The sequence below is a fragment of the Acinonyx jubatus genome, chromosome B1 (assembly GCF_027475565.1).
Source record: "Acinonyx jubatus isolate Ajub_Pintada_27869175 chromosome B1, VMU_Ajub_asm_v1.0, whole genome shotgun sequence".
Classification (NCBI taxonomy): domain Eukaryota; kingdom Metazoa; phylum Chordata; class Mammalia; order Carnivora; family Felidae; genus Acinonyx; species Acinonyx jubatus.
In genome coordinates this window covers 187,414,081-187,423,227 of record NC_069382.1, presented here as the reverse complement: position 1 = coordinate 187,423,227, position 9,147 = coordinate 187,414,081, and positions in this window count along the sequence as shown.

Here is a 9,147-nt window from a genome sequence, read left to right as displayed (position 1 = left end):
GGATCTGCAAGTTGCCTGGACTTTGATCTCAACTGGATTTGGATGGATTCATCTGTATTTGGCTTCCGCATGCAGGTTGGATGCAGGTCTACCCTAAATGTCTTCTCAAACTCCTGACCCCTGGGCATCTTCACATGGTAAATGATCGCAAGAGAGTCATTCAAGCCATGCAAACATTTTAAAGCTATTGCTTACATTATCTTCATTAACTTTCATTGGTCAAAGTAAGTTACATGGTCAGCCAGACATCAAGGAGGCAGGGAATTATACCCTCTCATAGTGGGAGGAACTATATAAAGTCATATGGCAGAGTGTTCAGATGTATAATTCTATAATGGAGGGCAGGTGAAAAATTTGGAACAAAAATTCAGTCTACCACATCCCCAAATCAGCAAGATGGCCAAGCAGGTGTGTGTAAGTGGTCTATCCTTTAGTGGTGGTTAGAGGTTGAAGTCCTGGCTTTGTCACTCCCTGACCATGAAGCATTTGGCCTGTCACTCAACTCTTTGAGCCCTCACCTGTGCTGGAATTGTCATTATATTCTCAGTCCCATATTCCTTTTAGACTTATATAGATCTGAGAGAGCAAATGTGAACTTCTTTATAAACTTTACTGCAGTATTCAAAGTTAATTGTTAATATTGTTATTTATTATTTTTATCAATATTATTACCACCTTAATTAGAATATTTTAAGTCTTTTGGGGGACCACCTGACATTCCACATTTGGAGAACCAGGTGGTCTGTGGGCTGTGGCATCAGTGCTTATTTATTTTATTATTGTATCCATGGCTTGGTTTCTGGTATTATTAAGTCATTTGTTTATGATATTTAATAAAAGCAGGCACTGTCTGGTCTGCAGCTCATCAGAGGCAGTACAGCCTTTCACTTCCTGGGGAGTGGTTTTCATTTGGGGCAGCCCCAAGTGGGACTGAGGATGGTTGGTGGTTTGTGGGCATCCTCTGTTTCACCAAAGTGGTCTGCAGTCTGCGGAGCTTGAGAGCCCTACTTCCCATAAGTGCACTGTTTCTTGTGCTGAAAGCATTCACACAATTTCTATTGCTTCATAATGGGCTGAATTTTCTCTCCATCAGACAAACACAAATAGTGCTTGAAGCAAGAAAGGGCAGGAGGTAACCTCTGCCAGAATCAACTAGCTGTAAGTATGGATGCAAAATAAGATTTCCCTGAAGAAGGAAACCATAGCAATGAAGGGAGGAGGGGGAGGCAGAAGTTGCTATTATAAACCAAATATAAAATTCCTAAGATAAATCTAAACATATTTTTATAAGGTTTGCATGTTTGCTCAGTTCAGCTCAAATCTAGGAAATTCGATTCTCTGCAACTCAATTCAATCAATATTTCTGGACACTGTAGTACCAACAATCCAGAGATAAGCTCTAACTCAGAGATGAATAAAATATAGACTTTGCCCTTAAAAAATTCCAGCTAGTGGTGAACACACACACACGAACAAAACATTAGCAGGTAACAGCTAGGGTTTGGGAGTTAGGCAAAGCTGGGTAGAGTCCTGAAAAAGGTTTTGATCTTGCTGAGTCTTCGTTTCCTTATCTGTAAAATGGGGACAATAATAAATATTTTGTAGAGTTCAATCTATATCCATTGATTTATTTAAAAAATATTAGTTAAGTAGGGGCACCTGGGTGGCTCAGTCAGTTAAGCATCTGACCTCAGTTCAGGTCATGATCTCACGGTTCGTGAGTTCAAGCCCTGCATTCGCTGTGGGTGCACAGCTCAGAGCCTGGGGCCTGCTTTGGATTCTGTGTATCTCTCTCTTTCTTCCCTTCCACCACTTGTTCTCTCTGTCTCTCTGTCTCTCTCTCTCTCAAAAATAAACAAAACATAAAAAAATTTAACGACATTTAAAAAATATTAATTAAGCCTTCTTTTGGAGTTGGAATGTGATGGTCTTCAAGGAGCCAACAGACATCCAACAGACATAGAGGGGAGGCAGATATTAAACTGTGCAATAACTTTGAAAAGTTTTACCAAAATCAAATTCAGGATATGTGAGATATGGGGTAATGGAGGAGTAGGGTATAGAGTGTGGGGTATTTAGGGGACTTAACTCAGGCTAGACATCGTGGACTGCTTTCCTTTTTTATTTTATTAAAATTTTTTTTTTAATTTTAATGTTTTTATTTATTTTTGAGAGAGAGAGAGAGAGAGCGAGAGAGACAGAGTGTGAGCAGGTGAGGGGCAGAGAGATGGAGACATAGAACCCAAAGCAGGCTCCAGGCTCTAAGCTGTCAGCACAGAGCCTGACATGGGGCTTAAACTCACGAACCATGAGATCATGACCTGAGCCGAAGTCAGACGCTTAACCAACTGAGCCAACCAGGTCCCCTGTTTCCTTTTTAAGCAGAATGAGGAAGAATGCTTGTGACATAGCAAGGCACAGGCATGTGTACATGCATGCACACACACAGCTCAAGTGGTGGGTTTCAGGAAGCAGAATGTTTCAGAGAGAGGCGATTACATATGAAAAGACTTTTTGGTAGGAGGGAGAGTAGCACTCCAGGGAGAAGGTCAGCATGGTGGGAGTGGAGTTGGGGGCAGTTGAAGAGAGATACAGGCCATGTGTGTAGAGATCATATTAAGGGTTTGGACTTTGTTCCGAGAACAATGTGAGGGTATTATAGGGATTTAAATGGGGTGGTGATGTTGGTGGCAAGGATAAGACATGTTTCACTGTGGGAAGTGGGTGTGAGGAGGCCAGTTGTAAGTATACTGCAATCTCCCAGGGTAGAAGTGGGGTTAGCCTCCCAGTGGTGGGAGTAGAGATGAAGAAAAAGACAGTCTAGAAACAACCTTAGGAGGTCACCATGTCAAGGTCACTAATGATTTCCATGTTGCCAAATTCAGTGGGCTATTTTCTGTCCTCATTTTGCTCTACATTTGACACAACTTGATCATACTGATCATGCCCTTCTTAAATCACCTCTTCTCTTTGTTTCTGGGATGCCATTCTCTCTTGGATCCCCGTCATATACTGGTCACTTCTTAATCTGTTTTGTTACATCTTTCTAATCTTCAAGGCTTATAAATTATGTTCTCTTCTGCAGTGGACTTAATGTTTATGTCCCACCCTCCAAGTTCATGTATTGAAGTCCTAACTCCCAATGGGATGGTATTAGGAGGTGGAGCCTTTGGGAGGTGATTAGGTCATGAGGGTGGAGCCCACATGAATGGGATTAATGATCTAATAAAAGGGATCCTGGAGCACTCTCTCATCTTCTTTCCACCATTTGAGGATATAATGAGAAGTCTACAAGCCTGGAAAAGGGCTCTTACCAGAACCTAACCATTTTGACACCTTGGTCTCAGACTTCCGGTCTCCACGACTGTGAGAGGTAAATTTCTGTTCATAGGCCACCCAATCTATGGTACATTGTTATAGCAGCCTGGGGTGACTAAGACATCTCCTTTTAGTCGCATACTTTCAAATTACTATTTCCAATCTAACTCCCCCCACTGATTTGTACATCCAATTGCTAGCTTTAGTTTAATATCTAATAGGCTTGCAAGGTATCAAATCCAACATGGAATTGTTAATTTTACCTCTTGTCCTCTACATTTTATGATGCTGTTCTTAAAGTTACTTAGGGGAAAAGCACTTGCAGTCATTCTTGACTCTTTTCTCATATTTTATATTCAGTGCCTTAGCACATTCTGGAAGCTTGTTATCAGTTGACTGCCTTACTGAACTCAGTTAATGATGATCCTGTATCCACATCCTTTATAATATAGACTTGCAGCTTCTCCCATGAAAATACAGTCTATTTCCCCATCCTTGACTATGGGCTAATTTTGTGACTTGTTTTATCAACAGAAATGAGCGACCAAATACACAAATGGACAATGGCCAGATTACATATAAAAACAGAACTCTGACCCACAACTGGCAGCAACCAACCCAAGAAGCCAACCTACTATAAATAGTAATCAGAAATTCAAACTTCTTTTTGGAACAAAGAGTCCTGGAAGCCCAAAAAATAACCTCTACAACAATTGGCCCCAAATGACAAGACTTAATAACTGACAGATTTTCTAATTTTTGCTCCCATTTCCAAATTAGGACCAACCAGAGAAATCTAAATAGGTACCCCTAACGAATCACATGGGATGTCCCCCTTCTAGTTATCCCACCTATATCTTTCCTATGCCAACAAACTCCAATCAGAACATACTTGAAATCTTCTATTTTTTTCCCACTATAATGCTTTCTTCCTCTTCTGCCTGTCTTTCAATCTGTACCAAATGCAAGTGATAGTGACTGCCTTGCTATATCAATCTCTGAAAAAACCTTTCTTGCTGTCATTTGGGGTCTTCATTTATTTCTACAACAATATGGTAGAAGTTACAATGTGGCCATTCTATGTCTATGCCTACATCTCAAGAGGCCTTCCACAATTCTGTTCTCTCTTGCCTTTCTGCTATTATCATGAGAACAAGCCTGGGTTAACCTCCTGAGAATTTAAGGGCCTGATACAATTTGAAAGACTGTGGAGCAGAGCTCAGGTGTTCTTTTGAAATCATGTATACTTTGCAATGGAGCTGCTTGGAAGTAAGAAGCCCAAATAAGGAAGCAGAGAAACTTAATGATTTGGGGGTTATTTGGATGATGGGGAAAGGCAAAGGATTTAGCTTTCCAGTTAATTAACAAACAAGCTGGCTGGGAACAGTGCTAACTTGGGTTGTTCTTTGGTGAGTACAGGAACTTAAGTAGAGGAGGCAGGCTCATTCCAGGAGGCTGAGCTTTGACATTGCTCCCAGTAATCAGTTAGCCGGGCAGGAACTGATCTTGAAGCTCTGAGTCCATCAGCTTCTACTTCGTGCTGCCCTTGTGAGGGTGGAACCCTTTTAAGAGTAGAATAAGCAAAGCTACCATATTTCCTGGGTCACTTAAAAACATGGTTTAAATAAGAAATGTTTCTTACAGATCTGTGAGTGAGGACTTTGTGTGTTTATTAATGCTTAACAAGTATTATGAAAAAGAAAAGCAGATACACATTTATTCTGGGAAATATGCTAGGTGTGATGAGCTTAACAACCTCCCTAGGTTGGGGTTTCTGTTGTGGGCAGGTAATGCAAATGAACCCTAATGAGCACTCTCAAAGGTTTACAACTATGGCCACAATTTGCATTAACTAAACCACAGCTTACACCTTACCCTGAGAACAAAGGCACCAAAGAAATACTAATGAAATGGAATTTGAACCACATGGCCTAGGTTTTCAGCTGCCCATGTTTTCCTTTTTATTCTTCTCTTTGTACAAAGAATACTTTGATTTCTAACCTGACATTTCTTTTTCTTTGAATTTGCGTTAAACACAGATGCCATGTACATGTTCTCTGTTTAGAGTCCTAGGGTTTCTATCTCCTTACAAGTCAGACCATGAGGACAGCATAGCCCCCAGTGAGTGCTGGAGTTGCTTGTTTCTAAGCTCACTAAGAAGTACCCAAGGGCCTTTGTACAGTTCATTATTATCCAGTAGTGTCTGGTGACCTTTTGCCTCTGGCCTGTGGGTCCAACTCCAGTATTATTTCTAGGGAGTTCTCAACAACTTAGGGATCCTCAGAATTTTGGTTTTAGTTCTCTCTAGCAACTGAACACACAAGAGATAATGTTTATGTCATGTGAAAGACTTTGTGCTGGCTTTTGTTTTATTATTAAACAATGATGCCTAAGATTCTGTGGGCTAATAAACAAAATAATTAAGGGATAACCAAAAATATATCAGGAATTGAAGGTTCAATTCCTAGCTGGGTGACTCAAGGCAAGTAATTCACTGGGCTACAGTTCCTTTAGCTTAATGAGACACAGCCTCCAAAGTCTTTCTACCACTACCATTGGAAAACTTCAACTATATGCAACTTCTAAATTCTGAATTCTGAATAAATCCTAAATCCCATTTATTGTGTACTTACTACACTGTCAAGTGATTTCAAGATATTCATTTAAAAAGCACTAATCATCCCTTCCTATGTACCAGGCATCCTTCCAGGTGCTGGGATGGGGCGATAAGCAAGACAGAAACAGTTTCTGCAGTCTTTGAACAGATGTCCTAGTGGTGAAACTAGCCTCACTGTGATGAAATAATGAAGTCAGTGTCGAACCTAGGTCTATGTGACTCCAGTATACTTGGTTTTATTCCCTAGGCTTTCTTGTCTCCGGATGATAGAAAGACCTAGACTTTGGGATCCTGGCTTTGTCTTGTAGGGCACACAAGTGTTGCCATCAGAAAATTTTGTATGTATCTACCTCAAATGAGATGTAATCTGTTAATACCATTTTGGTGTTCGGTAAAAATTAGTTCCTTTCTTCCTCTGGAAATGAATAAATGTCTACACATGTTGTTATAACCAGCACCCAGAGGCGTAGCAGTAGGAGGGTTGAGCTGAGGGGAGCCTGTAGCCTTAGGGAATAGCTAGGTAAAGTTAAAAGTAGTTTAACTTCAGGGTGATGATCTTTTATCCATTTCTTCACATCTTTATGCTATACCCATTTTATAGACGGGGAACACTAAGGAACAGAGGAACGTGATTTATCCAGCATTGTCCTGGAACGGGAATTATTATTAAGAATTATTGGGGCAACTGGGTGGCTCAGTCGGTTAAGCATCCGACTTCAGCTCAGGTCATGATCTCACGGTCCGTGGGTTCGAGCCCCTCATCGGGCTCTGTGCTGACAGCTCAGAACCTGGAGCCTGTTTCAGATTCTGTGTCTCCCTCTCTCTGTGACCCTCCCCCGTTCATGCTTTGTCTCTCTCTGTCTCAAAAATAAATAAACGTTAAAAAAAATTTTAAAAAAAGAATTATTAAGCCCTGGGGGCACCTTGGTGACTCAGCCAGTTAAGCATCCAGCCTTGGCTCAGTGAGAACTTAACGGTTGGTGAGTTTGAGTGCCACGTCGGGTTCTGTGCTGACAGCTCAGGGCCTGGAGCCTGCTTCAGATTCTGTGTCTTCCTCTCTCTCTGCCTCTCCCCTGCTTGCACTCTGGCTCTCTCTCAAAAATAAATAAATATTAAAACAATTATTAAGTTCTAAAGTAATGAATAGGATGAAAGGTTTGTGGTCATCACTAATGATTTCTTTATTGTAGACAGCTACACTCAAAGGGGAAAATGTGTTCATCATAAGCTTTCCATCCCTTTCTGTGATGTCACTGGGGAGGATATCTAAAAGATTATGGACAGTTCTTCAGAATCAAGTACTAACAGAGAAAAGCCGGCTTTGTCTTTTCTTGGTCAAAGGTCACAGACGAGGTGTGCTCTTGTGATCAAGACACCAAGGAATAGACCAAGGTAAATGTACTAAGCAGAGGCCAGGAGACCTTTGATTCCCCTTCATACTATTGACAAGTATGGTTTATTTATTCTTATTTTTTTTGTAAACAGCTTTACTGAGGTATTGATATACAAAATATTACATAAAGTATGTACTTTGAACATATGCAGGCAACCATGAAACCATCACCACAATTAAGACAATAAACACAGAGGAATGGTTTCAATTGTGAAAAAAGGACATTTGCTGAAATTGACACCAGCCTTCAGCAGATGTCATTTATGTTTATCCATTCCTCCATTCATTCAAGCATGTGAACAAAGTTTGATCACTAGCTTTGGTCCAGGCACTATGTTAGACACCAAGTGTGACACAGAAATGAATTGGACATGTGCCTCATTCTCACAGAGCTGAGAGTTTAGCCAAGAAGTAAGCCATATGCTCACCTAGCTCTCAAGTAAAGTAAGACGTGATAAGTGGAGAGTCATGGATATACTTTCCCAGCATTGCCGAAGAAGGATGGTCATCATGAGTTGTGGGAATTGTGAACTAAAAGGACAGTGTAGGCCTGAGAAATGCCAAACTTTTCAACTTAGCTGGAGCATAAGATGCGTTGATAATATTACTAACTACCAATTATTGAACATTTAATATGTCCTGGACAACATGCTGCACTTTATATACTCTATTCCATTTAGTCAGAACAACTACATAGTAGATATTAATAATGTCTTCTGTAAATGAGCAAACTCTAATGACAAGAAGTCAAATAATAGTTCTTCTGATCTAGAAGCCTGTGCTGTCAATTGCTGCTTTATGGTGGCTCTCCCATGCTGGGGGTGTGAAGGGAGCCAGGTTGTTAAGGATCTCTTATGCCCTCTATTAGGCAATAGAGAGCCACAGAAGGTAGAGAGGGATTGTGAGCCTTCTGGTCAGCATTAAGCTTTGAGAAAGGATGGAGTTTATGAGGGATTTGAAGGGGGCAAGATTTTAAGAGGGAAGCATGAATTTTACCAAATAAAGGTGAATTAAGAGGAGATCGATGCTTAAAAATAAGAGATTAGTTGTAATTTCTTATAAACAAAGTATTTCTGTAGCTGACAGACTGTGGCCACAGTGGCTGTCTTAGCTAAGGTCATACTGTACCTTGTAATAAGCATATTTTGTGAAAGACACATTTCCAAAAGCCACAGGAAAATTAATCTCCTTACCTAAGAGTCACAACGTATGTCTTAGCTCCAGCTGCTGTAACAAAATACAATAGACTGGATGGCTTAAACAACAGAAATTTAGATCCCCACAGTTCTGGGGGCTGGGAAGTCCAAGGTTAAGGTACAGGCAGAGTCAGTTCTTGGTGGTGTCCTGCTTTCTTGCTTGCAGATGACCACCTTCTCCCTGTGTCCTCACAAAGTGGACAAAGGACACTCTGGTGTCTTTTCCTTTCTTATAAGGGCAGTATCCCCATCATGGGGTCCCTACTGTCTTGTCCTAATTACCTCCCAAGGCTTCACCTTCAAATAGTATCACATGGGTATTAGGGTTTCACCATATGAATTTTGAGGAGACACAAACATTTAGTTCACAACATGGGTGTATTCAGTGTTTTTGATTTGTTGGAACACGCTGCAGATGTGTCTGGTTTATGCTTTGTCAGAAGTTGGTTTATTATTAATTTGGATTTGAAGAGCATCAGGAAGGTTGTTAGGTTGTGGTGATTGATTTGAGCTGCAACTCAGGCCAGATGGCAGTAATTTATATACTTCTTTATGCTTAGTAAACACCCCCTTTTTTGTGGGATATTTAAGATCCACTTTACAGAAGAGAAAGCTGAGGCTCT